Raw genomic sequence first — 24,536 nt, 5'->3', positions numbered from 1 at the left:
TTTTACATTTTTTATTTAGTGCGATTTTATATAGCATGAAAATTACCCGAAGGTGTCAGAGCGCTTTACATAAGAACCCGTTGCAGAACATAAGGACTCAGGATTACATGCGTTACATATAAGATACAAACAGAAAACAATTGCAAATGTACAAGATGTAAAGTCACACAAGGAAGATATACAAACAGAAAGAAAAATTGCAAATGCACAAATAGTAAAGTCACTCAAGGAAGAGATACGAGTGGATATACTCAAGAGTCACATAGGAAAGGTAGAGAGCACAAAGGTCTACTGCATATACTAGTGATTAGAGTTATCTCTATATACATAAGGAAGGGATACGAATGGATATACTCTAAGAGTTACATAGGAATGGTAGAGAGTACAAAGGTCTACTGCATATACTAGTGATTAGAGTTATCTCTATATACATAGGGAAGGGATACGAATGGATATACTCTAAGAGTCACATAGGAATGGTAGAGAGTACAAAGGTCTACTACATATACTAGTGATTAGAGTTATCTCCATATACATAGGGAAGGGATACGAATGGATATACTCTAAGAGACACATAGGAATGGTAGAGTACAAAGGTCTACTGCATAAACTAGTGATTAGAGTTATCTCTATATACATAGGGAAGGGATACGAATGGATATACTCCAAGAGTCACATAGGAATGGTAGATAATACAAAGGTCTACTGCATATACTAGTGGTTAGAGTTATCTCTATATACATAGGGAAGGGATACGAAATGGACATACTCTAAGAGACACATAGGAATGGTAGAGAGTACAAAGGAGTTCCATTAAGTGGGGTCGGAGGGGGGATGCAGTCACAACACTGGGGAGGGTGGGAGGGGTACAAGGGTATGGAGAAAAGGCAAATCAGAAAAGGGAAGAAACATTTGAGGATCGTCAAGGGGGAAATTAGGAGAAAGGGTTAAAGGACGAGGGAATGGACAAGATGGCGGGTCAGGGTCCAGAGAAAAGCGGCAGAGAGCCGTAGCAAAATGGCGGCCAGGACAAAAGAAAAAGTAAAGAAGTCCAGGAGAGTCCGTGGCGTAGTTTCTTTCATTCGAATGTGGATGCAGGGCTGCTGCCTGCATCTGGTGTTTTCCCGGCCCCACTGCTTTGTTTTGGGAAGGGGTGTGTGTGCCCCGAGGGCCGATGCGCACAGGCCCTCTCTGCTGGCCCAGAATTGCGGGGGCTGCTGCAGACGTGGGGCTGCCGGGGAGCGCGGCCTGGGCTCACCTTTCTCGGCGGGGGCTGCATGGTGATCCTGCAGGTCCGGGACTCTGTTCTCCGCACACGTCCACTCTCAGAACCCGGGGTTGTGCCTGCATTGCTGAACTCTCGTGGCGCCAGTAATTGATTTGAGATCTCCGTAGTCGGAAACGGAGTCCGAACTACATTTCCCAGAACTCCCGGCAAGCGGGGAGTACTTGTATGACACACACACGCTTCCTGTTGCGTGTAATTCTAGGTGTGTTCCGGTTCTTGAGACGCCGCCCAGAGACGCCGCCCAGAGACGCTGAGCCTGCAGGTTGTGGGTTGGCGGTTTCCTTGCCGTTTCAGATTCCTAAGGACCAGCGGTCCAGGTAGGATCGGGACAAGTATTGGTTGAGCTTCTGCAGTTACTTGAGAGCCTCCGTCTTGCCGTATTCTGCTTGCCTTCACGAGAAAGCGGAGCGCGGTGGTAGACTGCCACGCGTTACCGTTTATCTCCTTCTTCGTAGTGCTGTTAACTACGGGGAGTACTGTTTTTTGACTTCTAGGATCTGGGTTCGCGGAGCGCAGTTGTGAAGGAAAACCACACGCTACCGTGCTCCTGAATAAGGGACTTGTTTTCTTCTTGGTGTCGGTCTGTTATAGCAAGGAGGAATACTTGCTTCCTTTTACAGCAGTGCTACTGACTATTGGAACATATTGCGGGGAACTTTGTTCGTTTGGTAACCATCCTTATGCCTGGTAGAGCGGAGTGATGTGGTTCTTGCTTCCCACGCACTGCCGATTCTATAAATAAGGAGTTGAGAGGATTACCTGCATTTCTATGGATCACTTTGTTCTGGTTCTATTCAGTCTATGAATTGCCTTATCCACCAGATTCCAATCTACCTCCCTCTGGCATTCATTTCAGGGTATGTTAGGTGCAAGGGGGTTGAATCAAGCTATATAGATATTTCATGAATGTATCAGCTCTTTGACCTATGTTTGTGTTCCTGTAGGTACATAGAGTGTCAATAGAGGTTTGCGGTATTGTGCCACGGCTGGTGTCTTCTATACCATAAGGTATCTATGGTTCTTGTTAGTGAGAATTAATGAGAGTAGACAGTGGCTGATGAAGTATTAATATACATATATGTTCTTGTCGTTGCAGGTATATCCCTTTCCCCGCTGACCCTTCCCTTTCCCTTCCTGGTTCTTTTTATCCCTCGCCTAATGGCTCAAGGCCTCTGTGTGTTTATACTAGAGGTTTTGTGACATTTGGAGGTGGACCCTTGTGAGCATCAACCGAGTTCCGCGGAGCTGATCCTGACAGCCTTGAACTTGCTAGGGTTGTGAGTTACTGAGTGCTCCCATTAATTGCCCACTGAAGCTGGTAGGATGTGCCCCACTGCTAGTTTGGAGGAGTACCCTGGCACAAGATCCCAAATTCAGCCCGAGGCATGTCGACCACCGCGGGCGCCATTTTGGGGTCAGGCACCGCCAGTTCACATTTTGCCTCAGGGGTTAATGGGGTAGTTGTGAGACCCAGCACCGCAGGTGTCTAGAGCATGTACCTTCCTCAAAGTGTGTCCCACAGACTATCCACTGTGCGCAGCATTAGTCCTGGCAATGAAAGCCGCAAGTACTTGATATCGCCGCCATTTAGAGCTTCGCTGCCGCCATTTTAAGGTCAGGCACGCATGGAGGTAATGAGGTACAGTCGGGCGCTCTAACTTCACAAGCTGCCGTGATTGACGCCAAGCCGCCGCTCACCTCAATGCCAAAGTGTAGCTTCAATGATTGTAATCAGATGGCTTTTGTTTGTTTTGTTGTATTTTTTGTTATAAGAATATTAGGAGGACTCTCCACATGCACTCGTTCAATGTTCCCTCGTTATTTGCAGGCTACGGTCCCACGCACATCTTTTCCACAGCTGCCTGCCCTGCATCTGGGCGGCCTAGCGGTCTCTACTGCCAGAGAAAATTTGACTTTGTAAAAACACCAGAGTGTCTACCACAGGCTAGAATATAATTTATAAGACAGTAGCTTGAGACCTTTTTTGGAGAAAAATACTGGCCACTGGCTTATGTTTTAATATTCTGCAAAGGCCTGGACGTGTTACTGAATTAAATAACTTTTCATAGCTGCCAAGGTTTCAGATTGCTTTTGTGTGACATTTTTATACTTTCAGTGTAATTATGAGCGACATTCAATGATTATGAGTGACACTTTCTCGCCAGCAAATATCAAGCAATGGCATACATACCAATATGCCCGATTCAGGCAGGAGACTCCCGATTTTTGAAGCAATAAAACGGTTTTATTTTGGTTGTGTCTTGCCTGAAATTGCCTTTGCTTCAATAGAAAATCAATGAGGGAAATACATTCTCCTGATTCTTTTTATTAAATGCCCCGCTTTGCTCTTCTAAAATGCTGGCATATATGCAATGAAGACATGGGAAACATAAAATTTCAGAAATTGCACCAATTTGAGCAACAAGAAACTCTAAGAAAACCTTAAAAACTGCTACAAAGCACCAGAAATTGAATCGCACTAACCAACATGTTACGCAGACATTGCACTCATCTTCAGCTACTGGCTGAGGAACCACTCCGACGGGCGGCTGCTGAGGTCCGTGGTTCACTTTCAGCTGGCTGACAGGTCAAGCCAGTCGCGGGATGATAATTTTTTTTAGAAAGATTGCCAAGCTGCATTACCAGCAGCCAAAACTAACTTTATTGAACTACTGCTCACTCGGCTCGCGCCGCTGGCAGCAGGAAGTCCTGCCTATACAAAACTTGTCCTGATGATTGATCTCACCCTCACTGACTATCTAGGTAGCAGCCATTGGGTGCTCGGAATCCTGAGTCAGTCGCAGTGTCTCGGTGATGAATCCTGTAAAGTTACATTGTTATAGAGCAGCTACAGCTTTATGCAAGCAGCTTAGCAAGCCCCTAAGCCTGCCAGGAGCGCGCCGCACACTGCCACTCCAGGCTTTCAGTAATAGTGCATTGACAGTGCTCCGGCTTGACAGCTGAGGAGGCACTACAATGCGTGACTTTGCATTTCAGTGCGATGATGCGGACCACCACACTGAAATGCGTTAGTATAATGCCTGATGTGAGGTACTTGCAGGGCTGTTACTTAGATAGGACTATATATAAAATCGTCTGTATGTGGGGTTTTTTAAAAGTCATCTTTTATTGTTTACCACTACTCAAAACAGCAACACAAGTAAAAAAATACTTGAATCACAGCAATCTCCGAACATTTGACATGTAGTAATAGATTATCACAGATCAAACCCCACAAAAAGAAGAAATCATGTACATTACATCACAATACCATCCTCTCATGGAACCACAGGCGTCACAACACCGCATCGGGGGAACCCCCACCTCATCCTCAGAAGACACGTCTTGAGTCCCCCCTACTGTCCAACACATTTAGTCAACAATGCCCCCCCAAACATGAAGGTCATCTTGTACTTTATCATCACTTCTACATTTCCTGAGGCATACGTCCTTTGCTACTGCCCACTCACACACATCCCTCTCCCAACCGTCCAGACTTGACCACCCTGCCCCATCCAGGTAATAGCAACTCTCATCTTTGCCAGCAACAATAGTAAGTGCAAACATTTAAAATCCATCTTTCTGCCTTTACGCTTTTTAATAGCTCCCAACCGGCAAACAGCAGGGTCTAGTTCCATCCCAGCACCAATTACTGTGGCCACCCGCCTCACTACAGATTCTCCAAATGAGCTGACCAAATGGAAATGCCAGGCAAGGTACAGGTACGATGCCACTTGTGCTGACACCGTTGACAAGTTCTAGGCCTACTGGGGTCAATCCAGTGGACAGCACCGAAAAGATATAAGTACGGTGCAAGAAATTCAAATGAACCAACTTAAATAGTGCCTTGCAGGACACAGTCCTGACCATAGAACAGGACCTAGTCCAGTGCGTATCTTCCAGGGGCACTCACAGCTCCTTCTCCCGGGTGGTCCTGGCCTGGAACGGGGATCTAGGTCTATCAGCCATCATGGCTCTATATAGATGCAAGCCTAAGTGGGGGGCTCCGGCAGCTCCAACAACCCTCAGAACCAAAGTTCTCTGCTTCGGAAGACCCCCTTCTCCGTAGGACAACTCCTGGTGGACCCCGCCCTTGGACCAGCTCCCACCACCCATGCCCGCAACCTCAGTATCATCCTCAACAGCGAACCCTCCAGGTCAACTCAGTTGCCTCCACTTGCATCAACACCCTCAGAATGCTCCTTAAGGTCTTCAGATGGATTCCAACAGACACCAGAACTGTCACACAAGCCCTCATCACCAGTCGCCTTGACTATGGAAATGCCCTCTATGCAACAAATACCATCCTCCTCCTCAAGCACCTCCAAACTGCCCAGAATGCAGCAGCAAGAGTCATCCTGGACCTGGCCAGATGATCCCACATCACCTCCGCAGCTTTCATTGGCTCCCCATCAAGAAGAGATGCCAATTCAAACTGCTCACGCACACCTACAAAGTCCTCTACAAGACGGGACCAGAATACATGAACAACCCTGTGACCTTCCACCAGCCCACAAGATACCTGCGGTCGGCCTTCCTGGCCCTCGCCACTGCCCTGCATCCGTCGCACTCGAGCTGGTGATTGCGCCTTCTCCCACCTCGCCACCAGGGCCTGGAACGACCTCCCCATCCACCTCCGAAGCGCTAACTCCCTCGCTGAATTCAGGAGTGACCTCACGGCCTGGATGCTCAGATAAGCCCCACCCCACGCAGCACCTGAATACCCCCAGAGGTTATGAGCGCGCTCATACAAATACTGATTGATTGATTGATTGAACAGGAGTGAAGTGGACAGTGCAGCTGGGATCATAGGCCATATTTCCCAGCTTATGGCAGCAATACTGGCATATGTTAGGAATTGCCCATTCCCTAGACTAGTCCAAAGGCTTCCTGAGCCACCTTAAACGTAAGTCCTCTTTGGTATACAAGTCCCTGGGGGTCTCGCATTTGCTCCCAAGCCAAGCATAAACATCTACTGACTCTGAAAGCGTACGAAAATCTGGCAAGTCCCAGAAGGTCAATTCCTGTGCAAAGGGGGCTCTACCCAGCACCACTTTGACAGCTCTCTCCCAAAGAAACACTGTATGCTTAATGAGTTACGCGACGGGTGCCCCATACTACTCAGCTTTAGCGCACTATTCGCAGCAGCGCCTGTCATTTGCAGCTCTTGAATTTTAATTCCCGTTTTGTCATTTTAGTTGTGATTTCTTTTGGACACTTACCCCTGCTTTTAATGCCGGCCACGCATACCCCCACTGCTGTCATCTCACCCGCACTATAATTTGTGGAAAGCACCGCATTTCGCGGGTCCTTTGCCCCCGTCTCGTTGGTGGCCATATTGGGTGAGGGGCAGACATCGCGCGCTCTAGTCCGCTTTCTTCTTGCGAGGCGAGTATAAAGGCAGGCAAATCGTGCAGCTCGCCCTACTCAGCTTTAGCGCACTATTCGCAGCAGCGCCTGTCATTTGCAGCTCTTGAATTTTAATTTCCGTTTTGTCATTTTAGTTGTGATTTCTTTTGGACACTTACCCCTGCTTTTAATGCCGGACACGCATACCCCCACTGCTGTCATCTCACCCGCACTATAATTTGTGGAAAGCACCGCATTTCGCGGGTCCTTTGCCCCCGTCTCGTTGGCGGCCATATTGGGTGAGGGGCAGACATCGCGTGCTCTAGTCCGCTTTCTTCTTGCGAGGCGAATATAAAGTCAGCCATGCCTGCGGGCAGCGGTAACGCGCAGCGGGGACGCCAGACTGACGCCGGAGTTACGCCTGAGTTCAGCCCGTCTGCGCCCGTCCGCGCTGAGGACGGGCTGCAGGTCGGGCTGGACCCGGCTTTTACTCCATCTTTACTCTCTGAGGTAATTAGGCAATATTCTATGTCTGAAATCCTCTCTTGTAAACCAAGCTTTCAACCTTGTTTACATCGTTTCTCGCCTGAAGGGATACTGCACTCTCATCGTTGTATGACATGTTCAGTTTCTTTTCATTTCTCATCTACTGACCCTATTAAACCCCTTCTCCCTCAAGAACAGCCTGTTACTTCCCTGAGATCTGGCTTTCTTATCAACGCGCGTTCACTCATCAAGCATAACGTGGCCTTTCACGATTTTGTGGATGAGCGACAGCCGGACTGGGTGTTCATTACGGAGACCTGGGCCTCTGACATCTCCGGTCACGATTTGCTTATGGCCATTCCTGATGGCTATTCCCTGCATAGGCAGGATAGACTGCTGCGCAGAGGAGGAGGAATTGCTATTCTCTTAATATCCTCTCTTCCCTGCACGATCAAATCACTATCCATGCCTCAAGATCGGTTTGAAGCTTTTTATTTTTGTATCACGTGTGCCCCATCGGCCTCTTTCACAGGGATTTTGATTTATAGGCCGCCGGGTCCTAGATCTGGCTTCTCTTCGCACTTATTAAGAATTCTCGAACCCTACTTTGGTAAGCCCTGTCTCACCATCTTAGGTGATCTTAATTTTCATCTCGATGAGGCCAACTCAAAAGATACTTTATCATTGGTTGAGTCACTTGGAGCCTGTGACCTTCTCCAACTTGTGAATAGTCCCACTCATAAGGCTGGTCATATACTTGACGAGGTATTTTCTAATGACCTGAGACTCTCTACTGGCCCCCCTCTGCCGCTGGTCTGGACTGACCACTTTGCAGTACCATTGGAATTTGCTCTTCCTGCCCCTTGTTCTGGCACCCAGGCTACCTCTTCACTTACTTTTAGGAGAAATTTCAGGAACATCATGGATGAGGCCCTTAACTCTCTGGTCTCCTCTACTGAATCTCTCTCCCGGAAAGACGCAGCTGAGGCAGCTCAAGATCTGATGGATTCTATTTCCAATGCAGTGGAAAAGCTTGCCCCTGCATCTCTGCGTTATGTAGCCCGGCGGAAGTCCACGGCACCTTGGTTCTCTGACCAGCTGAGACTTTTGAGGCAGGGATGCAGGAGCAGTGAGAGAAGTTGGAGGAAATCTTGGGACCCTAATGATCGAGAGGCTCACAAGTCTGCACTGCGGGAGTATAAACAGAGAGTGGTCATGGAGAAGCAGGAGTACTTTTCCAATATTGCCAGCTCTCTCACATCTTCTAGGGAGCTTTTTAAAATCGCTGATTCGTTATGCTCCCTTCAACTCCCTGATCCTGTAGTCAGTTCGCAGGAACTATGCAATAATATCTCAGACTTTTTCCATAAGAAGATCCTGGGCATTCATGTCTCTTTGGAAGCCCATTGCCACTCTTTAGATCAGAACATCCCTCCTGTCATATTAAATCTTGACTCTTTAGGTAAAGACACTCCCAAATCACGTATGGAGTTTCCTCCCTTGTCTCTAGAGGGACTGAACCGCCTACTTGACAGGACTAAATCCGCTTCCCCCATGGATCCTCTACCTCTTAAAAAACTTAAAGAGTGTAGAAGCAGTCTTCTTCCTCCCATGCTCGTGGCCATGAATAAAGCCATTGTCCAGGGCTCTTTTCCATCTGTATGGAAGAAGGCTATTGTGAAGCCTCTCCTTAAAAAACCGTCCCTCGATCCCGGCCTTCTTAAAAACTTCAGGCCTATCTCCCTTCTCCCTGCTCCAGCAAAAATATTGGAGGCGCATCTCAACCTCCACCTGTCCTCTTTTCTCGATGAGTCGGAATATTTAGACAACACGCAACACGGATTCCGAAAACACCACAGCACAGAGTCCGCTCTTACCCTTGTGGTCGACAACATCCGGCGCAAAGTGGACTCTGGCCAAACTACAGTTCTGGTCCTGTTGGATCTCACGGCCGCGTTCGATACCCTGTCTCCCGCCATTTTAACATCTCGGCTCAGGGAGGCAGGGGTTACTGGACCGGCCCTGAGTCTTTTGAACTCCTTTCTTCTTGAAAGGGAGCAGAGAGTAATGCTTGGGAACTACCTCTCCCCTGCCAAGTCTTTGCAATGTGGGGTGCCACAGGGGTCGGCATTGAGCCCGACCCTGTTTAACATCTATGTGACCCCCCTTGCTAGACTAGTAAGATCGCAGGTGATGGAGGTGGTGTCCTACGCCGATGACACCCAGATCATGGTGTCTCTGGCTCATTCCTCTGTCATGACATCCGCCTCCAGCTTTAGGGTATGCATGCAGTATGTGGCAGACTGGATGACTATCAATTCCCTTAAGCTTAACGGCGAAAAGACAGAGGTACTGGTCTTTGGGAAGGACCAGGATGTTTGGTCGAGCGAGTGGTGGCCTTCCTCTCTTGGCACCTGCCCCACTCCATCCCAATCAGCCAGAAATCTTGGTGTGATATTCGACACCTCACTCTCTCTGTCCCTACAAGCTAACAGGACCGTGGCCACGTGCTGGGGTGTGATTAGGATACTTAACAGAATCCGTGGTTATCTCTCCCCCCAGGCGCGCAAACAGGTTGCAGTCGCTCTTGTTGGCTCCAGGTTAGACTATTGCAACTCTCTGTATATGGAGTCTAACAAGAGCCTTATACATCGGCTGCAAATTGTGCAGAATGCTGCTGCACGCTTTGTTTTGGCTCTTCCTAAGACATCATCTGCCACCAAGGCCAGGAAAGACCTTCATTGGCTTCCTGTGCAGCACAGAATTTCTTTTAAAATTCTCTGCTTGGCGTATAGAGCACTGACGGAGGGATCAACGAGTGCGATTAGTTCCTTACTCACTCGCTACGTTCCAACAAGAGGTCTTCGGTCCGCTGGACTTTTCCAACTTGTCGTGCCCCGCTTTAGGCTGACTAGATGGGGAGCTAGGGCCTTTTCAGTTGTTGCCCCGCAGCTTTGGAACTCCATCCCAATTGAGATAAAAACGCTACCCTCAATTGACCTGTTTAAAAAGGAACTTAAAACTTGGTTCTTCAGGAGGGCCTACCAATGACAGAATGCTACATGTGGTGACGAGCTGTTATTTTCTTGATGTAGGCGCCTTGACGCCCACTGGGCAAAGTTTGCGCACAATAAGAATCTCTTCATTCATTCATTCATCCATACTGTCCCCGAAAGCAACAACTGTCAGAGAATGGTACCACGTGGCTCATCAGCCAGTAGTGTCTTATCCCACTTCTCCCCATCTGGCACCCAATGAGCAGCATGTTGTAGCTGAGAGGCCAGATAATACATCTCCAGATTAGGGACTGCCAAGCCACCCTACCAGGTAGGCAAAAGCAGAAGTTCACATGCTACCCTACTTCTACCACTCATACATACAAGTGGCATAAGAAGAGAGTGTAATCTCAGAAATACCGCTCGGGGATGAGTGTCAAAAGAATGCTGCATGGTATACAGACACCTAGGCAAAAACACCATCTTTGTCATGGCTACTCGACACATGAGGGACAGCGGAAGGGCATTCCAAAATCGGACCAAGGCACTCAGACCCTCTGTGACACTATCAATATTGCAGCATCGTCGTTGTGGGGCAGTGCAGGCCACCATGATCCCCAAATAAAAGAACTGATTGGTTTCCCAAAGCAGGGGTAGGAGTGGCAGATAAGCAGGGTCTCCATCCGCAGCGCTCCCAGCAATGATTTGCCCTGATTAATCCTAAGACCTGTAAGTTCCCCGAACGTGTCTAAGTAGTGTAGGAGTAGCCATGGGGAAATGAGATAAAAGCAGGGCCGGACTGGCCATAGCGGGCACCAGGTGTTTTCCCAGTGGGCCGAAAGGGTGGGGGCTGGTTTTTGACCCGTGGGGGCCAGTTTTGATAGGGGGGCCAGTTTTGCCATAGTGATGCAGTATCGGCCCCATGTAACGAAAGTAGCAGCAGGGCCTGACACTAGCAACCAGTGCTTCTCAGTACCACCCATCCCCCCTCCACCCAGGAGCCGGTCGAGTGGAATTGCCAGGGCTGGTTTCTGTTCCCTGTCTGGCGGTGGATAAAAGAGACTGTTGTCTGCATAGAGAGATACCAAATGATTCACATCGCCCACACGGATACCTCACTTTCTGTGTGAGAGCTGATGTGCCGAAGCCACTTGCTTTCACTTTCAGGCTTTAGGATTTGTTGCCAAGTGCTGAAATAAGCAAAGGCTCTGACACACTTTCAACATGCGTTCTGTAATCATCATCGTAGGCGACAGTAAATCTCCGTAAGTGTGAGCAGGGGCAGACTAGCTATTGAGGCAATTCGAAATTCTGGTGGCCTTATCACAAAAAATAAAGACTGAAAGGGGTAAGTTGCAATGAAAATAAAGGCGCGCCACGGCAATAAGATGTAGGTTGAAGAGGGAAGAGATGTAGTCTGTGTTACAGGTTCTAGGCACTGGGAAGGGGGCATTGCGTTGTCCTTCACTACTAATACATGCGAGTCACCGGTTCGGTAAAAATTGGTCAGAGTTGAGACTAAAGACAACTATTGGTGTTGTGTTTATTTAAATATTAAAACTGCTGAAAACAGGAGGGGAGGGCGAGAAAGTCAGAAAAAAACGAGGAATAAAGGAGAAACAAAAATGTAGAAAGAATGAAATAGTCCGAAAAAGGGGACAGTAGAGAGCGAAACAGAGGGAGCGAAAGAGACACACAGGGAAGAGGAAAGCGCACGAGAAAGAGGACAAGAGTAAGAAATATGGAGAAAATTAGGATAAAACTGACAGAATGAGAAAAAATATAGGAAGTGACACAATGTGAGTGAAAGATACAGAGGTGAAATAGAACGAGAGAACACTAGGCTACGACTTCTGGTCAGAAATATAGATGGAGCACAATCGAGAATGTTTGACAGACAGAGTCATATAATGAGAAGAAGCTAGGAAAAGGGAGTGAGCTCACGCACATTGTTGTTTTTTGCGATACACAACATTTACAGAAAGGGCGCCTTTGCGGGAGCTCTCTTGGTAATGATTTAAGAGAGCTCATGAAGTGTTAGCGTCCCAGTGTGCCCCCTAAGCGTGAAGCCTAAGGTTCAGTATGATTTCATGGTGACTCAGTTGTAAGTTGCGCACAAGTGCGGCCTGTGCAGAGCAGTTTTGTAGGTCCCCAGCCTCTTTAAGAATACAGCAGGACATAGTGCAAGGCAGAGGGACAAGCATAGTGAGTGTAGAAAATAAGTGTAAATGTGGGGATAGAGGTCAAAGCAGAGTAACAGCCATGGTGAGTGAAAAGCATGAGGAAAAGTAGTAGGAGAGAGTGCAGGACACAGTGACAGGGACTCTAATTGAAAAAAGTAAGAACAACTGATACAACAGAGTGTGGGGCAGATGAAAAGCACGGCGAGTGAAGAACCTAATATTAGGTGGCAGGACTTATTCCGGGGTAGAGAGATAGGTTTAGCGAGCTAAAAACATGAGGAATAGTGGCAGAACAGAGTGAGCTCTAGACTGTAAATTAAGGTGAAGTTAAAATGTACGTATAGCTAGGAGGCCAGCGCGAGGGGCAAAGTAAAAGGCATGTTAAGGTAATAACATAAGGATAGGTGGCAAGATAGGGTGCAGGGCAGAGGAACAGGCCCAGTGAGGGAACAACATGAGGTTAGGTGGCAGGACAGAGTGCGTGGCACAGGATAAGGCAGATTGAGTCAAAAACATAAGGATAAGTGGCAGGGCAAATTGCAAGGTAAAGAGACAGGGACGGCTAGGCTGGAGGAGGGGAGGGTGAAGCGAGGCTAGAAGCATCAGGCGACCTATAATTTGAGTAGTATGTGTTATAAATGTTCCTTGAAATTAGTGTTAAAAGTGCTTAAAACAGGTGTTTACCTTGTGCAAAGGTTTGAAGAAATAACCAGTATTTAAAGGCAAAATAACAGATACATTAGCATATTAGCATACGGCTCGTGCTGCTGTGTAGGGTAATGGCGACTGACAAAATTGTAATTGTAGTTTTGTGACTATAATAGAATGCATTGTAATATTATTTGTTGATATTTGTGGCACTGATGTTCAACATTCCATAAGTGTTGTGATATTGTCAAACAGGAAATGTAACTGCTAGATGCGCTAAAGGCGCCTTTTAGTCTGACTGTTTGTAATTGTCATTGAAGCTTTAAGGGAGGGGTAAAGGCGCAGCTTGAGGTATCGAAACCAAAACAAGCGTGTTTTAGCGGCCAATTTAGAACACACAATAGATGGTGTGATAGATTAGAAAAGGAATGTTTCTCGCAGACAGTAAACAGCGCTGCATGGCATGAGTTTGTTATGTGGGAACTAGAGGCAGAGCACGTCCATATGTTTTGCCCTATGTGCACGCCGACACGAAAGGAAAGACATTAGTGAGAACATAAGGAAAGGTATCAGGATAGAGTGGGTGGCAGAGGGAAAAGTACAGCTAATAAAGAAAACAGGCATAGGCGGCAGGACAGAATGTGAAGCGAACGGTGTGAAAAAGGGACAGGCACGTAGAGCCAAAAACATGAGGATAGATGGCAGTACACATTGCGTGATAATAAGAAAGCCATGGGGAGGCAATAGTATGAGGATAGGTGGCAGGATAGAGTGAAGGCAGAGGGAAGGGCATTGGCTGTCCAGAATATAAGGCTATGTGGCAGCAAAAAGTGCAGGACAGATAGGGAAAGCTAAAAAACATGAAGATAAGTGGCACGAGAAAGTGCGAGCTAGAGAGACAGGGATGGTGAATAAAGAGTATGAGGCTGAGTGGCAAGTTAAAGAGCGTGTAGTGCGTGGCCGAAGGAAAGTACAGCTAATAAAGAACACAAGCATAGGTGGCAGGACAGAATGGAAGGCGTACGGTGCGAAAAAGGGACAGGCACGTAGATCCAAAAGCATGAGGATAGATGGCAGTACAAAGTGCATGATAAAGAGTAACTCGACCTAAAAATACGGAAATAAAAAAAATGGAGATCAGTGACCTGGAAGTTAATACCTCCAAAAGCAAGGTCATGTTAATAGGCCCTTAGCGTCTAATTAGCACCACTCTGCAGAACCGGCCCGACCGGTTGTGGGTGGCCTAGCACCGACTTTGACATAAAAGTAAAACAAGTGAAACCCGAGACAAGCACTTCGGTCTCATCTCACAGATTGTTGAGGTGATTAGCTGGGATATTCTTAAGCACAGCAATCACTGCCGAATTTTGCCATTTACACATTCACTAACCCGACTCAATAGACAAGGCTGCTCACGGTGTATATCGCAAGCTGAAGATTAAAGAGTACACTTGTTGTAAATTTTTTAGCACTGTGATAATAGCATGGCAATGTTGACCTAATTGGGGAAGTGTGCAATTTGAATGCACATTCTAATTACATCGATATAACTGTGGCAATGTAAACCTGGCCTGGACGTATATCTCTGGCTGAAGCTGTGTGCACTTGTCCTAGAACAGCAATGTATAACTAATTGGGGCAATATTGGTAATGGTAAACTGGCATAATAAATTGGAACTAGTGTTTTTTGTGCAGTACCACTGGCAAGCTAGCACGTTAAGGAATATTTAAAAAAAAAACCTCTAGCAGCCTCTGCTGAAAGATGAAAAATAGACAGGGCAACCTTACTTATGCAATTCTGTGGCTACCCGTGTAGTGCTTTATTTTGTCATCTTTCTGCTGCGAAGGACTCAAAAGTCCTTGTTTATTGTTAAATCTGCAGCGGCGGTTTACGCTGCTAATCAGCTGCTGTAGGGGAGGAGGGCAAGTTGGAGCCCGGCACAGCGGCTCATTACTGTAGCTGTTAGAGGCTTTTGCCGGTGAAGACGTGTCAGGAGCATCAAATGGGCAGGCTGTTTGCCGCGAAAGTGAAAAAAATGCGGGGCCGCGAAAGTGTCTTGAGCATAAGGAAAGCACGTCATCTCAGAACAAGCTCTCGGCATTGCGTGGTAAGGGGCGGGGGAGCAGATTCCTTTGAAGTCTGATGCCGAGGCTCAGGCAGCCAAATGGTGTGCGATGAGGCTGGCGATGTGCACGCGCCTGACTCACATGAACTGTACTCAATCCGCAGTTTGGGTACACTTTTGAAAGCCTTACTATAATCTCGCCAAACAAGCATTGCTAAAGCAATGCTTTAAGCAGACCCTCCAGGATTTTGAGATTTTGAGATTTCGCGATTTGCCGTGAAATCGGCACTTTTGTAAAAATGCAGCGATTTTTACAAAAGTGCCCGCGAAATCGGCACTTTTGTAAAAATGCCGCGATTTTTACAAAAGTGCCAGCGAAATCCAGATGTCCATTGCTGCATCTGTGCTGCCTGTGACTTTGGACCCTTTCCATGAACATGGTTGTTTCTTTTTCTTTAAATAATACATCTGGGTCCCCCTAGATTTAATCTGCGGGTAGGGGTTTATTTTTTTTTAGAATTCACAGACTTTTCCAAGAGAACTGGTGGAAAAGTGTGGTGTATTCCCAAGTATGCCCATGCGAAAGCAATTCTGTCTACTCCATTCTTCAGAAGTCAGAGTCGGCTGCAGTATTTGGCTAGCTATCAAGGAATTGCTGATGCCATGAGAAACTTTTAATATGTATACCATATATTGCCCGAGACATACAAGGAATCGCGTTTTCCTGCCTTATTTCCTTGGGCACTTACAGGACTCTTAAACACTATAATACAATTTAACACAGCTTGTTTTAAAGGAAAACCTGAATATAAACAAAGAAAGCATAAGATGGGCATTGCAGGTTGCTAAAATAGCAGCAAATCACCTCCCTAGGAACTTGCACCGACACTCTCTCGCTCCATATAACCACCAGTGAAAAGAAAAAGAAAAGCACTATACGTGTGTTATGTTATCAGCCAAGGGTGCCTGGCTCTGTCTAAAAGCAAAAGTAATGCCTGGCAGTCGGAGAGATTTCTGCACTACAATTCAGCATTATACTTATATTTTAGTGTTCGACCGTATTTCCTGTTTCCCTGTATGAAACTGCTCCTGTGGTCTGGCCTTTGTGGAGCCCCTGAAATTGTTAATATGGGAGGCCTGAGCTCGGAAAGCTGCAGCTCTGCAAAATGGACACCTGCACTTTTCACTCTTGAAAATAAATCCACGTTGGAGACTAGAACTTCCAAGAAGGTGTAGGTGGAGTTAATAGATGGATCCCCTTAACCATGCTCCGGCAGCAAAGCCTTGGAATGGGTCTGGTGGCCCAGTGCAGGGAAGTGGAAGTGTTAACTTCCCTTCCATTGATTTTGCATGCTCTGGCAGTCCCTCCAAGTGAATCTCAATCCACTGGTTACTGTTCTCTTGTTTAACACCCGCCGTATGAAAAGTATTCTTATGTTGTTAACTATGCTTTAAGAGATATCACATATGGAATGTTTAAGTTGATGTGGAATGCTGAACACTAAGGTCCGGATTTACAAACAGTTAATGCAATTGTGGTGGTGTCTGTCTGACATTGCATGAGTGTTTCTGAAACTGTTTATGTGTATGTAACTGTGACAAAACCTCTGACCGCATTACTGATTAACTCTTGCATTTATGTTCTTCCTTCCATCATATTGTAAAGCGCTCTGATATCCTTCGGGATCTTGTTCGCGCTGTATAAATCATTATAAATAAATAAAAATAAATATATGTAGTGAAAAATCGTGCATGTGAAAATGCCTTCAGATTAATTGGACTTTTAAACTTTTTTCTCAATGTGGAAAACATCCTTCTGTGAGGAAAAAAAACCCTTGTTGCACTGTGTTATATTATGAGTATTTGCAGGGCTTTAAGTGGGATGAAAAAACGGGGGTCTCTCAAAAGGGTGTGGGCGATGTAATTAAGGGCGTGGCTGTAAAACACTTACGCTAAAAATCTGTGCTTAGCATAGTGTGCCGCCCGACTTGTATTTTGCTGTTTCTGTCATTGCATTCAGATATGTGATACAACAAGTAACATCATACCTACAACAAGTCAGGACTATCAGCTTTGTCAATGGTTATTAGTTGCATAAGATAAATAATTTGCAACTATGGCTTGTTACATATAATATTGAAAAAGCTTCCGCTTAAAGCCCTGGTGACACCACAATGTTGCTGCTCTTGCGTTTCAAGAATAGAAGGGAAATCCAGAAAGAAAATGACTCTTTAAAAGACTTTCCTCCCCCACAACGCTCACCTGGCATGACGTCAGTAACTTCTCCACTAGTCAGACCCTCCAGGATTTCGCGATTTCGCGGTTTGCCGCAGAATCGGCACTTTTGTAAAAATGCAGCGATTTTTACAAAAGTGCCTACTATAAACTGCCAAATAAAATGCCGCTAAATTTCCATATTTGTGCCACTAAATTTCCATTTTTGTGCCGCTAAATTTGCTAATCCATGCCGCTATATACTGAGGGGTCTGGCGAGACCTAAAAAATGGACATTACCAGAAAAGGTTCAATAGTCTGTAAAGCTAAAATCAAAGTAAGAATGTTGGCTATAATAAGATATGGGTGAAATGGAATGTATATTGAGGCAATATTTGCACCTCCCCATCAGTGCAAGGACAAGGAATGGAAACGTCAAGTCAGGTGATGTCCCTTAGAAGAGAGAGGGGGAGGGGGATACAGGAAGAGGTTGTGTGATGGAATGTAATCCATTGTTCATGATCTGTTGTGATGCATTGTCGTGTTTATGTTATTCTAACAAAAGCCAATCAAAATGTTTTAATTTAAAAATATAATGTTGGCTATAAAGTGGAGCTCAATAAGGTTGCATCAGTTCATCCGTTGTGTACAAGCACCTGCATTTCCCATAGATGTTAGATCACCCGCCACTTCTGCAGAATTTATCAGAGAGGTGGATTTGGCAGTTTCTGGCTCACTCGAGAATCTCTGAAGTCAGAGGTGGTTTGCAGCCATTATCCCGCATTTTTTATCCCGCGGACTTTCAGTCCGCATACCATTTTCCCGCAAGGTCATTGACCTCGCATACCATCATCCCGCATTTTTTCAAAACGCATGTGCATTTATCACGCATGCCTTTACAACGAATTACGTTGTAAAGGCATGTATGGTAAATGCATTTGCGCTGTGAAAACCACGATGACGAGAGAGGTAAGTGGGTTTGGGTTAACTTTCTCGTCGTGCTGGGTTAGTGATTGTGTAGTGTAGTGTTGTGTTAGTGTAGTGTAGAGTTGTGGTGGTTGTTTAGTGTAGGGTCGTGCTGGGGGAAGTGTAATAGGGTTTAGGGTCATGTTGTAGTGTTTGCGTAGTGTAGGATCATGCTGGGGTAGTGTTTTAGGGTTTAGGGTAGTGTTGTAGTGTTTGTGTAGTGTAGGGTCATGCTGGGGGTAGTGTTTTAGGGTTTAGGGTAGTGTTGTAGTGTTTGTGTAGTGTAGGGTCATGCTGGGGGTAGTGTTTTAGGGTTTAGGGTAGTGTTGTAGTGTTTGTGTAGTGTAGGGTCATGCTGGGGGTAGTGTTTTAGGGTTTAGGGTAGTGTTTGCGTAGTGTAGGGTCATGCTGGGGTAGTGTTTTAGGGTTTAGGGTAGTGTTGTAGCGTTTGTGTAGTGTAGGATCATGCTGGGGGTAGTGTTTTAGGGTTAAGGGTAGTGTTGTAGTGTAGGGTCATGCTGGGGGAAGTGTTATAGGGTTTAGGGTAGTGGTGTAGTGTAGGGTCATGCAGGGGTAGTGTTTTAGGATTTAGGGTAGTATTGTAGTGTTTGTGTAGTGTAGGGTCATGTTGGGGGTAGTGTTTTAGGGTTTAGGGTAGTGTTGTAGTGTTTGTGTAGTGTAGGGTCATGCTGGGGGTAGTGTTTTAGGGTTTAGGGTAGTGTTGTAGTGTTTGTGTAGTGTAGGGTCATGCTGGGGTGTAGTGGTTTAGGGTAGTATTGTAGTGTTTGTGTAGGGTCATGCTGGGGGTAGTGTATTAAGGTAGTGTTTGTTTAGGGAAGTAAAGTGCTTTATGGTAGTGTTGGGGGGTCGTGCTGGGTAGTGTAAATGTTGGAAAAGGACTGTGTGTCAAGGGTGGGTGGTGCAGGGGTACTACATTAGAGTGTAGTGTAGGGTAGGGTAGGGTACTCTTACTTACCTTTAGAACTTTTACAACGAGTATATCTTTAACACGCATGCCTTTTCGTTGTAATGGCATGTGTGCAAAAGGCATATTTGTTTTAAAAGTTTTCGTTCTCTTATTTTGCGGACTAATAGTACTTTCGGTATTATATTTGCGGAATGATGGTATGCGGGATGTTTGTCTGCGGTCTGACATCATATATTCGTCAGAGGTGTGTGACTCCCAAACACTTTCATTACCACACACGGGGGACATCTCCTGTACAAGCTACCCTGGGGCACTTTATATCATATACTTTCAGGCCAACTGTACTCATGTCACATACCCCTAACTGTGTTAGTCACCACTATATGGAATGGTGAGCAAGAAACTCGTATTTGCAAGGTTACACAGAGAATGAATGGCAATTACCTGCTACGCAATCAATTAATGTGGTGTTTCTAAATGATAAACATTTAATTTGCTTTTTCATTGATGGCACACCTATAAAAATATTAATGAAAAACATTAATTTGTGAAAATATAGATTTTACAAATGTTGAAAATATTGATATTAACAGATTGGTATTTTTGCAATGCAAGGTTCTTGAGCGAAATTGAGGAGTGACAGCATTTGTTTCAGAGCTTCAGATGCAAATGCCCCACAGTTCTGCAGGAATTATGGGATAAAGTACCCCCTGTCGTACATTTTATGATATTGCAAGTCACCAGAGAGGTCCATGACCATAGAGAGGAACGAGTCCGATTGGGCGAGTTTCTTTATAAAGTTATGGAACTCCAAGGTGACTTGCAATATCCTTATCTTGTACGACATAGGGTAATTTACACCATATATTATACATGGTCACAAACAAAATCACGAACACTGGGCTTCGATTGTTCAGTACTATCGTGGAGTCTGTGCGGCATCCCCACACACAATGAAAGCAACGCTGGAAGAAATTTTCATGAAAGGCAATAATTTGTGGACCAACGGTCTCCACACCGCCTGCACTGAACTGCACCTTGATCTGGAATTTTAAAATCTATTTAAAAAAAAACAAGTCAGACTTATATCTAAGGAAGATGACATGAAGGAACTGGAGTCCTCCCGTAGTAACATTAGGATATTAGCTAGCTTCTACCAAGGTCGATTGAGGCAGCCATACCTTGATGCCGCCTCGAACGAGACAACTTTAAAGCAAATTTTATCAGTGAGACTTATGGGGCTGCCGATAAAATATATTAATCTGCGCTGGAAAACACTAGAGGGGGTTACTACTTGTAGACTGTGTTATCAGTATGAGGAATCTATGGTTCACTAGGTTTGCCTATATCACTGTTTGGCTCGCGCACGTTGCACTTTATTGAAAACTTTATTTTTATACTATGGCACACGTACTTGCACAGATGCCATGAAACTCTTTTCAATTTGGAGATCCTAATGGAACTGGCAAGATTAGCGAAATTTACAAATAAGGTAAAAGAACTTTTAGGCAAAGCATTAGCAATGGACTAGAATCTGTTTACGGTTTCAACATATGGTCCATATCTCTTTTATCTGTGCACATTGCCTAAGTGTTGTGAATATTATTTCTATCTTGTTCATGGTTTAGCCACGATGATTTCATCTATTAATTACGTATTACTTAGATTGAAGAAAGTGCATGGCGGCGATATTTTTGCTCGATTTCTTCGTAACAATTTTTATCAATTGATACAATAAATGAATTCATTCATACATGGTCACACCACTTAAATTCTTAGTTTGTTGCTCTTTCATATGAAAGAGAGCACATGTGTAAACATGAAGAATGAAATAGACTCTAGTGCAAAATGAAACACATCAAAAAAGATGTTAGATATTTGTTGCAAAAAGATATTAGAATCAATTTAATGCAAGTCAGTTTTTTAATTTTTTTTTAAATAGGAGCAATAGTTCGGAATATGTTGAAAAATGCAAAAGAACCTATCTTTTTAAAACATACCGAAGGAGTGCACAAAATAAACTTGTTGCCTTAAATATCTCATTTCTGATTCTCACTATACCACTAGAAAAACAAAGCAGAAGGAAAAAAGCAATTTTTCATTTTGTTACTTAAACAGCTGCTTTAATTATACTCTGTGACCTGGCCTGCCTTTCCCCTTAGCTTATGGCTCTGTCAGCAGGCACTGTGACATCAGAACTCAACTACCATAGGTTATTACAGTTGAATTCTGATGTAATTTCTATATAATAGGCGAAAGGGTGCATCCCAAATCAAGGATTATAAATAATTTAGGGATACGGTTTTAATACAGGGATGGCTAAAGCCAATGTATTATAAATAGGGCTCCTGGTTTCCGTTTAAACGGATATTTACACTTAAATACAGACGGAAAACTATTTTTCCTTTGTCTGTATTTATATGTAGATGCGGTTAAATACTAATAAATTGTGCGTGCTGCCGTGCTCCAGCCGAGGTGACTTGCCACGTCCCTCAGCTGCAGACAGGCCCCCCCCTCGTGTGTGGTTGCCTGAGCGGAGATAGCTTCCCGGGCACAGCCGCACCCGAGTACTTCACAGGTCTTTAATAGACCTCTAACTTGTTAACAAGGCTTTGTTGTTTTGTCACCACTTCTAGAGCCTCTGTATCTCCAATCTAACTATTGCTGGGAGAGTCAGCCCCTTCCCCCGAAATATTTTCCCAGCCCCCCACCCCCCACTAAATTTGGCTCAAGTTGCGCCGCTGGCTGCAGGACTTGTGATTTGCTGGAGATTCCTTCTAATAAGGGTATTTTTTGACCTGCTGCCGTGCCCCTGAGCCAATCGTGGTTGAGGCAGGAATCTTTATGTGTTTGTGGCCGGGTTACTCTTGCAGTGCTGTGTACTGTGTACTGTCACATAATCTCCCCGTGACTGGCAAAAATGAATGTGCCCTAATATGAAATGTGTGCGGAAAGGTAAAGTGCTCAAATACCACCGTGCCGAGTTCGTGCTATTTAAATCTGCAACAACATGTGGCTACAAGAACAATCCACCTGAGTGCACAACAGCACCAGCTTATTTATTTTACTGCAAATAATCACTGACACCTGCCCATCCTTCATAGGTGAGGTCTGTTTTAAATCTAAAAGAAATGTCTGTAGCTTTTCACACATCACCCATATTAAAGAGAAATGAAAGGGAAACGGTGTACATTGTCCATTTAAATGTGGAAAAATACTAGCTGCAGCGCTGCCTTTTGATTGCTGCAAAAATAAATGTGGATAAATACAGATAAAATGCCCCAGAAATAAATATGGATAAATACAGACGGAAATGGCAAAAAAATAAATACCATAAAACCGGGAGCCCTAATTATAAATGAATAACACTACTTTAGCCATGCTATGCAGAAGAGGTAAAACCTTTCAGGCACCCGGAAAGGGGACATTACTGGAAGTGCAGCAGGAAGCTACCTTGGACATCCATCTGTACAGTGGCGTAGCTAGCCCTATGGGTGCCTATGGCGGTCTCTGCGTTTGCCGAGCGGGGTGGCCGCAGTGATGAGGTTGGGGGAGGGGGCTGGTGAGTATTTTGTCCATTTGCCACCCCCTCAAGGCAAACGCACTGAGGGGTGGGGGGCTGTCGCCGCCCCCAAAACTTGTGCCGCCCGGGGCGAACCGCCCCTCCTAGCTACGCCACTGCATCTGTACCATACTACTTATTTAGAGGAGCATAGAATCTCCGATGGGGATAACGCTAGTTACTGGCCAAATAAATATTACACTGGGCCCTCCAGCTGCTGAAATCTCTTGGGGAAGCCACAGCGAAAAATTATGAATAACCAAGGGGAATCAACTCCAGACTTATCGATTACCCAAGTAATTCTCCATACATTAGGGGCACCTCATGGTCCACTTGTAACTCTTGGTTATTCTGCACCCCACAGTTAACAGAACCATTCTATCGTTAACTCAGGGTGTGGAGAATTATCAACCCCCACACTGAGGGCCAGATGTGCATAAACTTCCGTCTGTGATTTCCTAATAGCGAATTTTTGCGATTCGCTTTTAGGAAATTGCAAACAGCTATGTACAGCAGTCTGTTTTACACCGTTTGCTATTCCGAATGGGTCACAAGGGACCTGTTTCATTAATGTTCATGAGGCAGGTAGCACTTTGCGACACATTGGGAATGGCTAGCAGTCACAGGGATGGTGGCCTGCTAGGGTCAGCAGACCACCATGTCTTTGACTGCTTTTTAAATATTTTTATTTTAAAATGCAGCCTGCTTTCTTTAAAGGAAAACGGGGCGCATTTGAAAAAGAAAAATGAAAAGTTTCTTTTTCATTTTTTTAAGATTAGGCAGTGGTCCATGTTGGTGCCCACATTCACAAAGGCGAAGGGGTCCATTGGGGCCGCTGTTTGTGAGCTAAAAAAAGCTTTGTACATCTGGTCCTGAGCTACTCATAATGAGGGTCTTATTATGAAGGAATAGGACTGTACCCAAGCTCCGAGAGTCCTCATGATTGCCACATGGCCATGTTTTACCAGCATGACCAGTATTTTAAAGTAATTCAAATACACTTGGTATTCCTCTTATCAGTACGTACCTAAAACAGCAAATATAAGCCATAAGCACTTTAAAATGCGCCCTAGAGCTGCCGTAAAAGATCCTTGACCGGTAGTAAAGAAAACAAAGACATCAAAGCCACCCATGTTAAAAAAGAATATGGACGATTTTATATAAAGACCTGTTTAAGTATCATATCAAGCCTTTGCAGAATCCTAAAACATGAACAAATGGTCGGTATTTTTCTCTGGGAAAAGTGACAACCCTATGTTCGTGACGTGGCCAAAACTCTCAGATCCAATTTAGATCAAACCGAAAGACTTTATCCTCGCAAACTGTCAATTTTCTTGCTAAAATGGAGCCCAACCTCTCTGTGGGAAGCTCATATATTCAGACACCAGGCACCGGGGCAGTAACTCGTTTTCACACCGCTGAGCCGTTCTGACATTTTCCGAACATGCCAGGTGAGATCCCCGAGGATATGTGAGCAGAAACTCAAGTTGTAGAAGGAAGGAAGTGCGCTGCAGACGCCGTGACCTTCACAGTTTGACCCTTCTAGCCCCGCCCCTCACATCAGCAGACACCTCCCAAAGCACTGAAGGCATCCGTTTTACAGGCAAGACGCGTCCCTCAGAAAGTTATTACATTTTATTTTTAACGAACCACCGACAGGGAGACAATAATAGCATTTATATTCTTTTTGGAGATGAAGCCAAGTGAAAATTCTATCCTGTGGAAGCCAAGACATGAGGTTTACCTGGGAACTGACATTTCGTCCCAGAGCAATTTTACTATGCAGACTTCCATTGACTACTATCCTCAGAATTAAGTTCCAAATTAATAATTAGGATCTGATTTAGATC

The 24,536-nt window shown here is 45.2% G+C and overlaps 1 long non-coding RNA gene across 1 annotated transcript in view; it reads right to left on the bottom strand.

The window, feature by feature from the left end:
• Positions 1 to 24,059, bottom strand: part of LOC144828759 (uncharacterized) — a 132,686-nt gene extending 108,627 nt beyond the window's left edge. The window contains exon 1 of the long non-coding RNA XR_013610528.1: positions 24,041 to 24,059. This is a non-coding gene — a long non-coding RNA (uncharacterized LOC144828759). The remainder of the gene's footprint in view (positions 1 to 24,040) is intronic.
• Positions 24,060 to 24,536: the final 477 nt, after the last annotated feature.

This window comes from Lissotriton helveticus, chromosome 4_1, assembly GCF_964261635.1.
Source record: "Lissotriton helveticus chromosome 4_1, aLisHel1.1, whole genome shotgun sequence".
In the NCBI taxonomy this organism is placed as follows: Eukaryota; Metazoa; Chordata; class Amphibia; order Caudata; family Salamandridae; genus Lissotriton; species Lissotriton helveticus.
The sequence above is the reverse complement of the archived record's forward strand: the minus strand, read 5'-3'. Positions and strand labels throughout refer to the sequence as shown.